This window comes from Pseudorca crassidens, chromosome 3 (assembly GCF_039906515.1).
Source record: "Pseudorca crassidens isolate mPseCra1 chromosome 3, mPseCra1.hap1, whole genome shotgun sequence".
NCBI classification, from domain to species: domain Eukaryota; kingdom Metazoa; phylum Chordata; class Mammalia; order Artiodactyla; family Delphinidae; genus Pseudorca; species Pseudorca crassidens.
In genome coordinates, this window is record NC_090298.1 from 96,838,416 (window position 1) to 96,850,645 (window position 12,230).

Below are 12,230 nucleotides of genomic sequence, written 5' to 3' on the forward strand. Positions count from 1 at the left end.
ATAAGAAAAACTTTCATACCTGGGTCATTTCCTCTGCATGAAAAGAACACTTCTGTAGGCCCTTGCCAGAGAAAACACATTTTTATTCACATGCAGAAAAGGGTTCTGTGGCCATGGAGCTGAATCAGAATTTTGAGTAATTCCAAAACACAAGTTTTGTTTTTTTTTTTCTCTGCCTTTCCATTTTCTACTCCATCTATGAATCCATTTATGTTGAAGCTGAAGAAAGATTTGAAATCATTCCCCCAATCCTTAAATGCCTCCATCTGAATTGACATCAGTGAAAGACATAGTACCTGATAGTACCTGATGTGAATATTGTCCAGCCAGGAGTCCTGGGTTTCCTTCGGTCACACTAGGCAAAGGAAGGTTGGTCCAGGCCCTTCTCTTCCCAACCACTAACACATAATGCATGTTTTAATACCCTGAGACATAAACCTCACCTCCCTCTCTCCACGATGTAAGTCCTTGGCTCTTCCTTTCAAGGATGAATCCTGAAGGATTTCAGGAGCTAATTGTCACAGCATTTACAAGTCTAATCACAATGATAAAGAGGGACTGTTTGGCCTTTACAGTTTTCTAAAGTGCATATACTGAAAGCATGAAATATTGTTTCATGAATGCCAAAGAGCAGACGCTTGTTCTTTATACTTGATTCAGATGAGGTCTTTTGAGATCTAATGCTTATTTTGAAAGATTAATGCTGGCTGTAATCAATACAGTCAAACGTCAGCACTTTAGTGTATTTAATACTGAAAGTCCAGGAGAGAAAAAGAATAATTGGACATTTAAAAATACAGAGTAGGTAATAATGCTTTTTGACAGTCATGGTGCTGATCACCAACTAAAATGGCTTGATAAAAATAGACCATTTTGGGCTTCCCTGGTGGCGCAGTGGTTGAGAGTCCGCCTGCCGATGCAGGGGACACAGGTTCGTGCCCCGGTCAAGGAAGATCCCACATGCCACAGAGCGGCTGGGCCCGTGAGCCATGGCCGCTGAGCCTGCGTGTCCGGAGCCTGTGCTCCGCAGCGGGAGAGGCCACAGCGGTGAGAGGCCCACGTACCGCAAAAAAGAAAAAAAACAAAATAGACCGTTTCACTTGAAGTTTCAGATAATTCTCAGCTCCTATGAGAAATACTGGCACAAGGTATACCCCGCTTCCCGTACTCCACTGATATGGGTAGCCGATGTGTTTACAGTTATGTATAAAGTATAATCCCATGCACATACCTTATGTTTTTATTGGTGTGTTTTGCTGTCTCTATGATCACCACCAACCTTTCAGTCTGCAGTGTAAACAGGCTGCAATACGGAGGTGGACAACGATCAGGAAGCAGTAACAGACAAGTTGTAAATATATCAAACTTCAAACTTTTGAACAAAATGTTTCTTAATTTAGAAATCCCTTTTCCTCAACATGCTACACAGAGACTGGTTGCATTAGGCCTGAGAGATCTCCAAATACATGTCACACCTAAGAAAACTTTAAGTACATCTTGAGTTTGTGGCAAGTCTTCAAGAAAGCAGGGACAGCAGTGCAGGTCAGAGGAAGTGTTGCTCTTTGGAGTCTGGCATCCCAGCTTTGAATCCTGCCGTGGTCCAAGTATATATGTGATCTTGGGCAAGTTGTTTTTCTTCAGTGAGCATCTGTGTCCGCATCTGTAAAATGAGAATACTAACACCTAACTTCTATTGACAGTTTGTGAGCATTTAGATAGGCGAAGAATAAAAAGCACCTGGCTTAATAAATGGTAGTTGATTGAAGTATTATAATTTTTCTATGAAAACAGCTTCTAAGTTTTAAGGAGAAAAATCTATTCTCTCCCTACCCTCATCCATTCATCTCCCCCTGCCTCTGAGAAAAAAAGTTATCTTATTAGAGGCAAAACCAGTAGATCTCACAGGAATGGGTAGATTTATGCTTACTCCTGTGCTCTGTGTTAACGTCTGTCTCTTATTTAGGACCCTTGATGGTCATCCTCTACAGAAAGGGAAATTCTCAATGATAAATAAATAAGTCTAGTCTTCCTCTGACAGCAGCAAATTCCCTGCTTGAAAGATTACCTTGGCTTCTAACAATAATATGCATGCTGCTAGTTTCTTTCCATAGCGCTCCCCCTACCCGAGAGAGTATTTATCATCTTTCAAACAAAGTTGCTGTGAGTTGCTGGGTCCATCCTACCATTGAGCCTTGGAGAACACTCCAGAACCACTTGCAGTTGCAGGGGTACACCACAGGCTTTTAACTAACTTTTTTTTTTTTTTTTTAAATTTTTTTTTGCGGTACGCGGGCCTCTCACTGTTGTGGCCTCTTCCGCTGTGGAGCACAGGCTCCGGATGCACAGACTCAGCGGCCGTGGCTCACGGGCCCAGCCGCTCCACGGCATATGGGATCTTCCCGGACTGGGGCACGAACCCGTGTCCCCTACATCGGCAGGCAGACTCTCAACCACTGCACCACCAAGGAAGCCCCTAACTAACATTTTTTAAGGCCATGAGCCAAGAGACAGATCCGATTGATATCAAGAAGTGTAAACAATTCCACACCAATATGCCCACACTTCTGTTTCAATAATCACATGAGGTTCTCTTCATCTTAGCAATAATGGGGTTTTGTGAGGCTCTCTGCCCCAGACCATTCTTGTACCACATGTCATAGGTCACCTCATGACATTTCATCATTCAATTTTTCATAGAAAAATTGCAGAATGCAATTCAAATATATTTTCCTGGACAGTTCCAAAGCACTTCTCTCTTAGCTAGGCTGCCAGATAAAAGAATAACTTCAGAAAATTGCTCTTTCTCTCCACTTTTTTAAATAGTTAAAACCTTTTGGGGTTTATTTCCACTTTTATGTATGTTCAGTATTTTAAATGTTCATTGGATATAAGCTTTAAAATATTTTGCAAATCATTTATCAGCTCAATAACTGCACAAAACCTGAAATGCTCTAACACTTTGTGATTGTATGTATCCCAAGCTTAACTACTGGATTACTTTTATTGAAAGAAGTTGTACATGTTTAGACTTGCTACCCTGATCCAATGAGACCCTTCCAATTGCAAAGTCACTGGAGTTTTGACATGACTGACACAAGTTTTTAATAAGGCATCCTGTAAGGAGTATTAATATTTAAAATAGCTCTGATTTCTAAGTGCAAGAACTTCCATCTATGGCAATTAGCTGGGAATGATTGCATATATTTGGAATTACCCTGAATTGCAGAATAACTACAAAGGCCAATTTCAATTGGTTTACAAATTTTCCTATTACTGTAAGTACAGAGGTTAAAAATGGTATGACTTATTTGTTTTTTAATGTCTTCAGCTGACCATAAAACATTAATCATTTCTAGTGAAAAGTCTTTCAGTGTGTTATATAACCAAGCAAATAAATAGCCTTGGGATCTTGGGAGTTGACTTAAACCATCATTATGTTTTAAGTAAAACCTACTTTTGCTATTGTCTTTAAAATTAAACAATGACTCCTTCATATTTTACCAAAGGTAAATGTTTTAAAATTCTTAATTTTTCCCAATTAGTTTTAAAACATTTCAATCACTATAAAAATCTTACTGACACCTTAACCATAAAATATATATTTTGTAAAATGATTTCTTCCTGATAAATTGATAAAACATTTAAAACTTAATGTTCCATCTAGTTTCAACAAATGAAATGTATGGAGAAGAGAAAAGAGCTACATATTGAAATTTCCAGAAGGGAAAACATATATCATTTTCTTCTGACTCAGGAGATGCAGCACTCAGCCACTGACTTAAGAAAATAATACTTTATCAGAGTGGGTGTGGAAGAGCATTTGTAACTTGTTGGGTTTAGAGTCAGGAGGTCATACACATCTGCTCCCAAAATGACTAACATACCTCATTTTAAAAAGCAAACATGCCTAGTGCTAATAAATAAATCAATTCACAAGAAAACCCCAGAAGAGGGGATGAGAGTCTGGCAATTCACAACGTTTTCGGAACATCTTTGCCAGGTAAACTGTTGCTATGGCCAGGCTTCTAAGAGTGGCAGCCATGAGAAGGGAAGAGAGCTTCTCAGGCATTTCATCCTCAGTTCTTCTCAGTTTAAGGCAGTGAGTGAAATTCAGCAGAGAACTGCATTGACTGAATTTAGGATGCATACACACTTGATCTTTTTGGTTAACTTAATTGTGCTAATCATCAAAGTAAGGGAGATTAAATAAGAATAATGCAAGATTTCTTTTTTAAAAAATCCTCAAAAAGAAAGCTTTAGTATAAACCTCATTAGCATTCTTTACTCATTCTTTATTCTTTATACTGAAAGTCAAGAAGGTACGATTTTCTCATAAAGTTAATTTAAAAAAAATCACATACAAATCCCCTCCCCCAAAATTACAATTGAAATTGAATTACTAAATATTTAAGGGTTTCTCTATCACAGATTCTCTAAATCTATATCCAGAATTTGGCAGGATACGGCATGTAAACAATAAGTTATATATGTCTGAATTCTTGGCCTGAAGTTATTGAATGGAAAGTTGCTTGAGCTTTTTTCAGTCTGGTTGTTGAAATTTCAAATGTAAAGATTAGCTCACTTTGTTATCCTGAGAAATATCATTGGATATTTAAAGACTAATTAGTGGAGAGAAAACAAAGCAAGGAATGTTTAAAATGGCCTATAGAAAGAAAGTATCAAAAACAACCCAGTTCTTGCCAGAGAAGTATTTGTCAAATTAAAGAATTTCTATATCTTAAGTGTACCTTAAGCTAAATTTTAGTAGTTAATTTGTTGGGTAAATATTCACTTTATCATATTTTATGTAAATTTACTCCACTAGCTTTTTTCATATTATCTACTTTTCAATATCTACTGTCGCCCATATTCTCAGCTCTACATATCAGAATACAGGATGTTAACTACAAAATAAAAGTCAGAAGATAGACTTATTCAGAATTAAAATGAAGTTATGTGAAGTGTCAGAGTGTTTTCTTCAAAATGATCATACATTTTGGATATTTATAATAACACTGATTTGAAATGCTTATTTCTGTTGTTTTCAAAGGAAAATTAGCAGTTAGCTGATATTGGATCAGAAAATGGAAAATGGTTTCTGTGATTATCTTTTTTTGGTACGCGGGCCTCTCACTGTTGTGGCCTCTCCGTGGCCTCTCCCGTTGTGGAGCACAGGCTCCGGATGCACAGACTCAGCAGCCATGGCTCACGGGCCCAGCCGCTCCACGGCATGTGGGATCTTCCCGGACCGGGGCACGAACCCGCGTCCCCTGCATCGGCAGGCGGACTCTCAACCACTGCATCACCAGGGAAGCCCTGTGATTATCTTTTTAGATATATATGTGTGTGTGTGTATGTGTATACATATATGTGTGTATATATATATATATATATATATATATATATATATATATATAGACATAAATAAAGCATGTTGGTCCTGATGGAGGATATTTATTCTCTAAGCTTCACATCTGTTATGTGATCAGAGTTACCATTAGCGAAGCAAGGATTGACCATGGAGCTGTGTTTGCCATCTTGGAATGCAGTAGTTCAGGCATGAAACTAATTCTAGGTGATGGCAATGTTAACAGAGAAGGACACTGAAGAACCATAAGGTTCACAACAACAACAACAAAAATTCAAAATAATTACAGAGGCTCTCCCCACAAATATCTGACTTCAGATCTCTAGGACTAACTTATTAAGAAAGACCTACTCTTATTCTCAGTTTCACAAAACACTCTGAAAATTTACTTTTCTTAACTAATTTTAACAGAAATAAAACCAGTATCTGATATATTTTTGTGTGACAAAGATCATTGCTGATTGAATAACGGTCATATTGTAAGGTGGGTTTGAATTCCCTAGGATGACATTATGCATGTGTTCGTATCCAGACAGCTCTTTCCACTGAGAAGACTGGACCAAAATAGGGAGGACTAGGTGCTGATCTTCTCAGCTGGTTCATTAATCTAGTCATGCTCCAAACCAATACATGGATATGAGGAGGACTAGAGGTCATCAAACACTGATGATTGATCAAAATTAGTAAAGTGAAAGATCTCAAACTAAAAGAAACCTCAGTGTGGGGCTTACCCTGGTGGTGCAGTGGTTGAGAGTCCGCCTGCTGATGCAGGGGACACAGGTTCGTGCCCCGGTCCGGGAAGATCCCACATGCTGCGGAGCGGCTGGGCCTGTGAGCCATGGCCGCTGAGCCTGCGCGTCTGGAACCTGGGCTCCGCAGCGGGAGAGGCCACAATAGTGAGAGGCCCGCGTACCACAAAAAAAAAAAAAAAGGAACCTGAGTGTGTATATGTATAGATGATAGATAGATGGATAGAGATATAGTTGGTCTATTTTTTTTCTTTGTTTGTTTCATTTTCACTGAACTTGGGGGAATGATGTCCCCTAAAATTCCATTTCCCGGTTACCGGCATACCGAACAGAGCTCTGAAACATATTTATTGGATTTTTAAGTTAAACTGAGAGGTATTCCTTATTACATAAAAACTCCTGCATTTAATGTCCTTTACAAATTTACTGAAAGATAAAATGCTTAATAATCATGGAAAATGTGTGTGTGTGTGGGTATGAGTGTTTATATATGTGCATAATAGAATAATGATATAAAATTCACAAATGGTGCTTACTTCTGGAGAGAGGCTGTTAAGTGACTGAACTAATTCCATACTAGTTGGTAAGTCACTGCTACTCTAGCTCCTGGGAGTATCCTCTCTCCCCAGCCTCCCTACATCCCTCATCGGTATCTCTCCTACCCAGCTCTCTTCAACATCCAGGCACCGAAGTGTTGCCCACTTTCGCATAGCAAGGGGTCTCCAAAGCCAACTGCAGAAGTTTGGCAAGCATCAGTTCTCTTTGTCTGTCTCTCTGTTTTCCTGTTGTTAGGTAATTTGTTTATTATTTGCTATTGTTTTATTTCTTGGGTTAAGTTATGGATTTATGGGTGTTGATTATATAACGAATTAAACATACATCAACTAAAAGAAGGGGAAGAGGTCAAAAAGACAGGAGGACAAATGACTTGAGTATCCTTCTGTGTTTGTGATAGTTTTTCCTGAGCTTTGTGACTTATTTCATAATACACTTCAGTTCCTTTTTCTCCTCTCCTTCTAATTGGGGCCCAGCCAGGAAATTTATCCTACATGTTTTCCTGGGAGACATAATCCTCTCTGACATCATCAATACTGGAAGTACTGCCCAGGGAATGAGAGTCAATATTAATTATTATTACTTATCGAGCATTGACTGCATACTTCTTATTGCCTAAAACACAGGAGACAAGGTCTCTGGCCTGAGGGTGTACAAAACCCTTCAATTAGTGAGACAGGAGAGTCTAACTAAGTTAAGTTGTGTTCTCTCTACTGGCTGCCTAGCTGTTTCCACTCACATAATGGTGAAACATGACCAGATGATTACATTAATCCTTGCTAGAGATCTTGCTCAAAGAGTTATGGTTTTTGTTGGTTTTGGTTTTGACTTTTATCATCTATTTGCCTGGCTTTAATGCATTTCTACACCCTTACATATAGGCAGCTGTTTAAATGATGCTAATTGAGGAATTCTAAATGATCCACGGTTCCACTCTATCTCCAATAAAAATGTTTGCCAACATTTGTTTCTAGCTATGTTTCTGAGAATATACTGAGTAGTTTACATGTATTATTTTATCTAATGTTCACTAATTTAAAAAAACTTGAGTATAAGAGTAGGAGTTTGTAAGAATAAGAACATATAAATGGTTTGAAATGGTAGGGATAAGAAAAAAGCAGAGTCGTTTTTAGGAAGAAATTTTTCACTTTGTTAATAGGCATACTTCGATATGAAAAGTGAATTTTCTCACTTGCCCAACAGTCTGAGAATTGTCTCTGAGAGAGTTTGTAAGTATAGTGTTCTGCTGGTGGAAGTAAACAGTAATCTGGAAGTTTTTATCCAGAAACTGGAGAATCTAACCACTGAGGTACTTTAAATTTGGAAATAGAGATATGAGGAAAAGAAAAGGAGATGAGTTCCACAAAAGCACTGGAGGCTGGGGCCCAACTGAAGGCAAGGCCATTAAGAAATTCCCCAAGGCAGGGAATAGGGAAGAAGTTTTTCAGGACAGTGATACCTGATATTCTATTTTAATCCATTCTACATGTTGAGTTATAACTCAGTCCTCTCTGCTAACCCAGACTTTGAGTAAAACCTATTATATACTCCTGCTGCCAGTGGCACTTCTACAGAATGAATAGAAGTGTGATAGGTGGAATTTCTAAAATGACCCTTCAGTGATGTCCTAACTTAATCTACAGAACCTGCTTATGCATCAAGAAATCACCCCTGTGCTTATAGTATATCATCTAGTTGCTCTTGAGGTGGGGAGATTATCCAGGTCAATCTGACCTAGTCACATGAGTCCGTAAAAGAAGAGAGCTTTCTCTGACTGGTAGCAGAAAAGAAAGTCAAAGAAACATGGAGCCTGAGAAGGACTCACACCATTGTTTCTTTGAAGATGAATGCAGTCAAGTGAGAAGGAATGTGATGGCCTTGGGAAATTGAGAGAGGCCCCTGGCTGACAGCCAACAAGGAAACTGAGACCTCAGTCCTACAACTGCAAAGAACTGAATTCTGCCAACATAAATGAGCTTGAAAGTGGATTCTTTCCCAGAGACTCCAGCCAGCACCATGATTTTAGCCCTGAGCATAGAATCCAGTCTAGCTTACTCAAGTCTGTACATCTGTGAGCTAATAAATGGGTGTTGCTTTAAGCCATCAAGTTTGTGGTAATTTGTTATACAGAAATAGAAAACTAATATGAGTCATAATAATGATCGGCCAAAAAAAAAAAGAATGGACATAGAAAAGGAATCAAGAGATAAGACAGAGAGCATAAAAGAGGAATAGGATAGAGAAGAAGGATGAAGAGAGATGTGTAAGCTGCATTAGGAGGGCTCAAGGTTTCCCACAGTAGAATGAATGCTTATTCATTCTATTTCAATATTAAATGAGTGTGAACACCTGCCTAGTGTTCATATTTGGGGGAATAGCCTGTGGAAAAGATATAAAGTTATTGACTTCATTTTATGAAAGTATTGGAAAGTGGGGATTTTAGTGACCTGGGGCATGAGGGAAGGTAGAATATATAAAACTAACTGGGGTGAATATATAAAACTGTGTTTATCCTACTTTGAAGCAATCTTTTTTTTCACTTGGAAATTGAAAGAGTAAAAACTATAAACTGTAGTTTGCCATCTCGTATTTCAGAGATATGAAATATCTTCAAGATCAAGTAAAGTATCAAGTAAACCTACATGTAAAAGTAGACTCTTGATTGTAATGATATTACAGTTGCAAATGGATGACATTAAGACCAGAATATCAAAGATCAGAATATCTATCTATCTATCTATTTTCTGAAGGCTCCAGTTAAAGATGGAACACTCATCACACATATTCACTGCTAATCCCATCAGAATCTCTACTAAAATGTCAGTTAAAGGATTTTTGAAAAGTAAAAACCTGAAAGTACAAAGAAAACAGGAGAGACAAATACAGCAACACAATATTGGAAACCAGAAAACATTTGGATGGATGTTATTGACTTATAGGTGGTAATGCAGATCAGAAAAAAATGTAAACCAGCAATGGGGGAGGCCAGCTCCAAGCTCATTTGTGAGGTAGAGCCCTGGAAAGGCTCAGGATTGAAGGCACCAGGTACAGCTGATATTAGCGGAATAGGTCATTGCTGAAAACAGGTGTACTGTTTGAATGCCTCTGAGACCATATGCCACACTCTGTAAAGTTGGTTGTTCCCCACTACCCTTCACAGCCGAAGACTGGAAATTTACTTTCTGGGGATTGGTAGAAACACTTTAATCCCGAATACACAAGTTACAGGTGAGGATGGGATATCGTAATGAAAACAGAGGGATTTATTAAAAGACCACGTTAAGTGGCCATGTCTCTGGTCCCCTTCTTTCACTAGACACAACCTTGGTACTCAAGTTTACAGCCCACAGCAGGAGATTCGAACAGGGGTTGGAAACAATGGCCTGATGACTGTTTACATAATAGTAAAGTCTTATTTCAACACAGCCACATCCTTCATTTTGTATTGTCTGTGTCTGCTTCTGTGCTACCATGACAGAATTGAATAGTCACAGCAAAGACTATCTAACTGATAAAGTGTAAAATATTTGCTCTCTGGACTTCGATAGAAAAAGTTTGCTTATCTCTGGACTAAAGACTTTTCTAGGAAACTGACTGGGACAAGAGACAAAATCTATAGATGCCAGTAATTAGAGTTTCCAAATGAAATGGCTAAACAAGTTTATTCTACAGTAAAGCCATTAGTGGACAAAGCCCACCTATGCAAATAGAATTTGTAAACATCTTTGCAGTGCTTCACTTCCCGTTAACTATAAAGGAACAGTCAAGGATTACAAGACATTAAAACAAAGCTTTTAACATGAAATACAAAGGTTAGAAAAAAAACAAAAAAAAAGAAAGAAATCAGAAAAGAGTCATTGAAGATAGCAGAAGAAAACTATGTGCCCCCCACAAAAAGAAAAAATATGTAATAGCCTTAGAAACTAAATTGCATCCATTAAACAGGAACAGGAGCTATACCTGCAAAAAAGAATACTTTGATAAGAAAAATTCCCTTGAAAATGAATACACAAAACAATATAACAACAACAACAAAGATCAGAAGAAATTCTGGAAGACAAAGTTTAAAAAAATCTGGGAAGTAGAACAACAAAGAGAAGAAAGTATCAAATAACTAATTCCAGAAGGTAACTAAAACAGAAACACTAATGTTTTCAGATTGAGAGGAGAAACTGAGTGCTCACCACAATGTAAAAGAAAAAAAAACATATTTTGCGTAGACTCTGATACAATAACCAATTAATCAGAAAGTCTCAGCTTTCCCAACTGAGCAAAGTTTACATAATATAGAGTTTGGAAAAACACTAATATTAGGTCGGTATGACCAATTTTTTTTGTAGTCATCTGATTGTAGATGTGTTATTTGTTGCAAGCTCAGTTTCTTTTTCAAAATAAAACAGTTGCTTCACAACTACTCCAGTTGCTCATCAATCCACCTGACATTTTAGGACATTCAATGATAGCACTGTCTCTCTGAGGCATTACAGTTGCTTGGTCCCAATCTAGAGTGCCAAAAATGATCCAGAAGAGTCTATTTGATGAAAAAAGTACTTGCATGGGAAGTGATCTCAAACGTGCTGTGACAAAAATGAATACTCTTCTTTTTGTACCCCACAGAGATAAAATTCAAAACATAATGTTTAGTTAATTTTTTAAGGGTCATATTTTACTAGGCTTATCTATAGTAATGGAGACCTTCTCAAAACAAAATTGGAAGTGTGAGTTATTTGCATAAGTGCTCATTGTCTGTCTCTTAGAAGGTAATCAATCAGAATTTTAAAATTCAATTTAATTAAAAAAAAAAGAATTGTATTCATATTTTTAAATACAATAAGAAATAAAATAAATTATGTGTTCACATTATTTCCACCTCAGTTATGGCTTAAAACTGATTTCAAAATGTCTACAAAGTTAGACTTGAGGACTTTGTAAACACTACCATTTTAACATGCTTAAAATTAATCCATAAATATCTGCTTATACCAGTTCATAGCCTTTTGTCTTAACATTAATGGCTCTACATCTTCACAGGCAAAAAGACAAGAAATTTGAGAATAAATCTTGTAATCTCCTTTAAACCTCTCCTTACATCTATTCAGTTTTCAAGTCCTGTTCCATGACAGTGTCTCTCCTGTCCACTCCTTCCCCTCCATGGCTCTAGTTACTATTTCAGGTCAGGCTGCAATCACTTTATTGCTAAGCTAGTACAGTAGGAAGCTGAGAGGTCTCTATGTTTGGAGCCTCTAATCTAGTAAATCCTACAAGGTAATTGTATGGAGTCACTCCTTTCCTGAAAACCTTTTGGCAGTTTCTAGGGCTTTCAAAAAAGTTCCAAACTCATTATTATGGTAGTCAATAACCATGTGTTCTACCGTCAATATCTAATTCTGGCTCCATTGTATATGTAAACACAAATAAACGCGCGCACACACACACACACACACACACACACACACACACAAGTCAACTGAGACCTCTTAATGTCAACTGACCTTCCCTCGCCCTTCCCCATATGATTTTTTCTCCTAGAGAGCTCTCTCTTCTCCATTTTTTTTTTA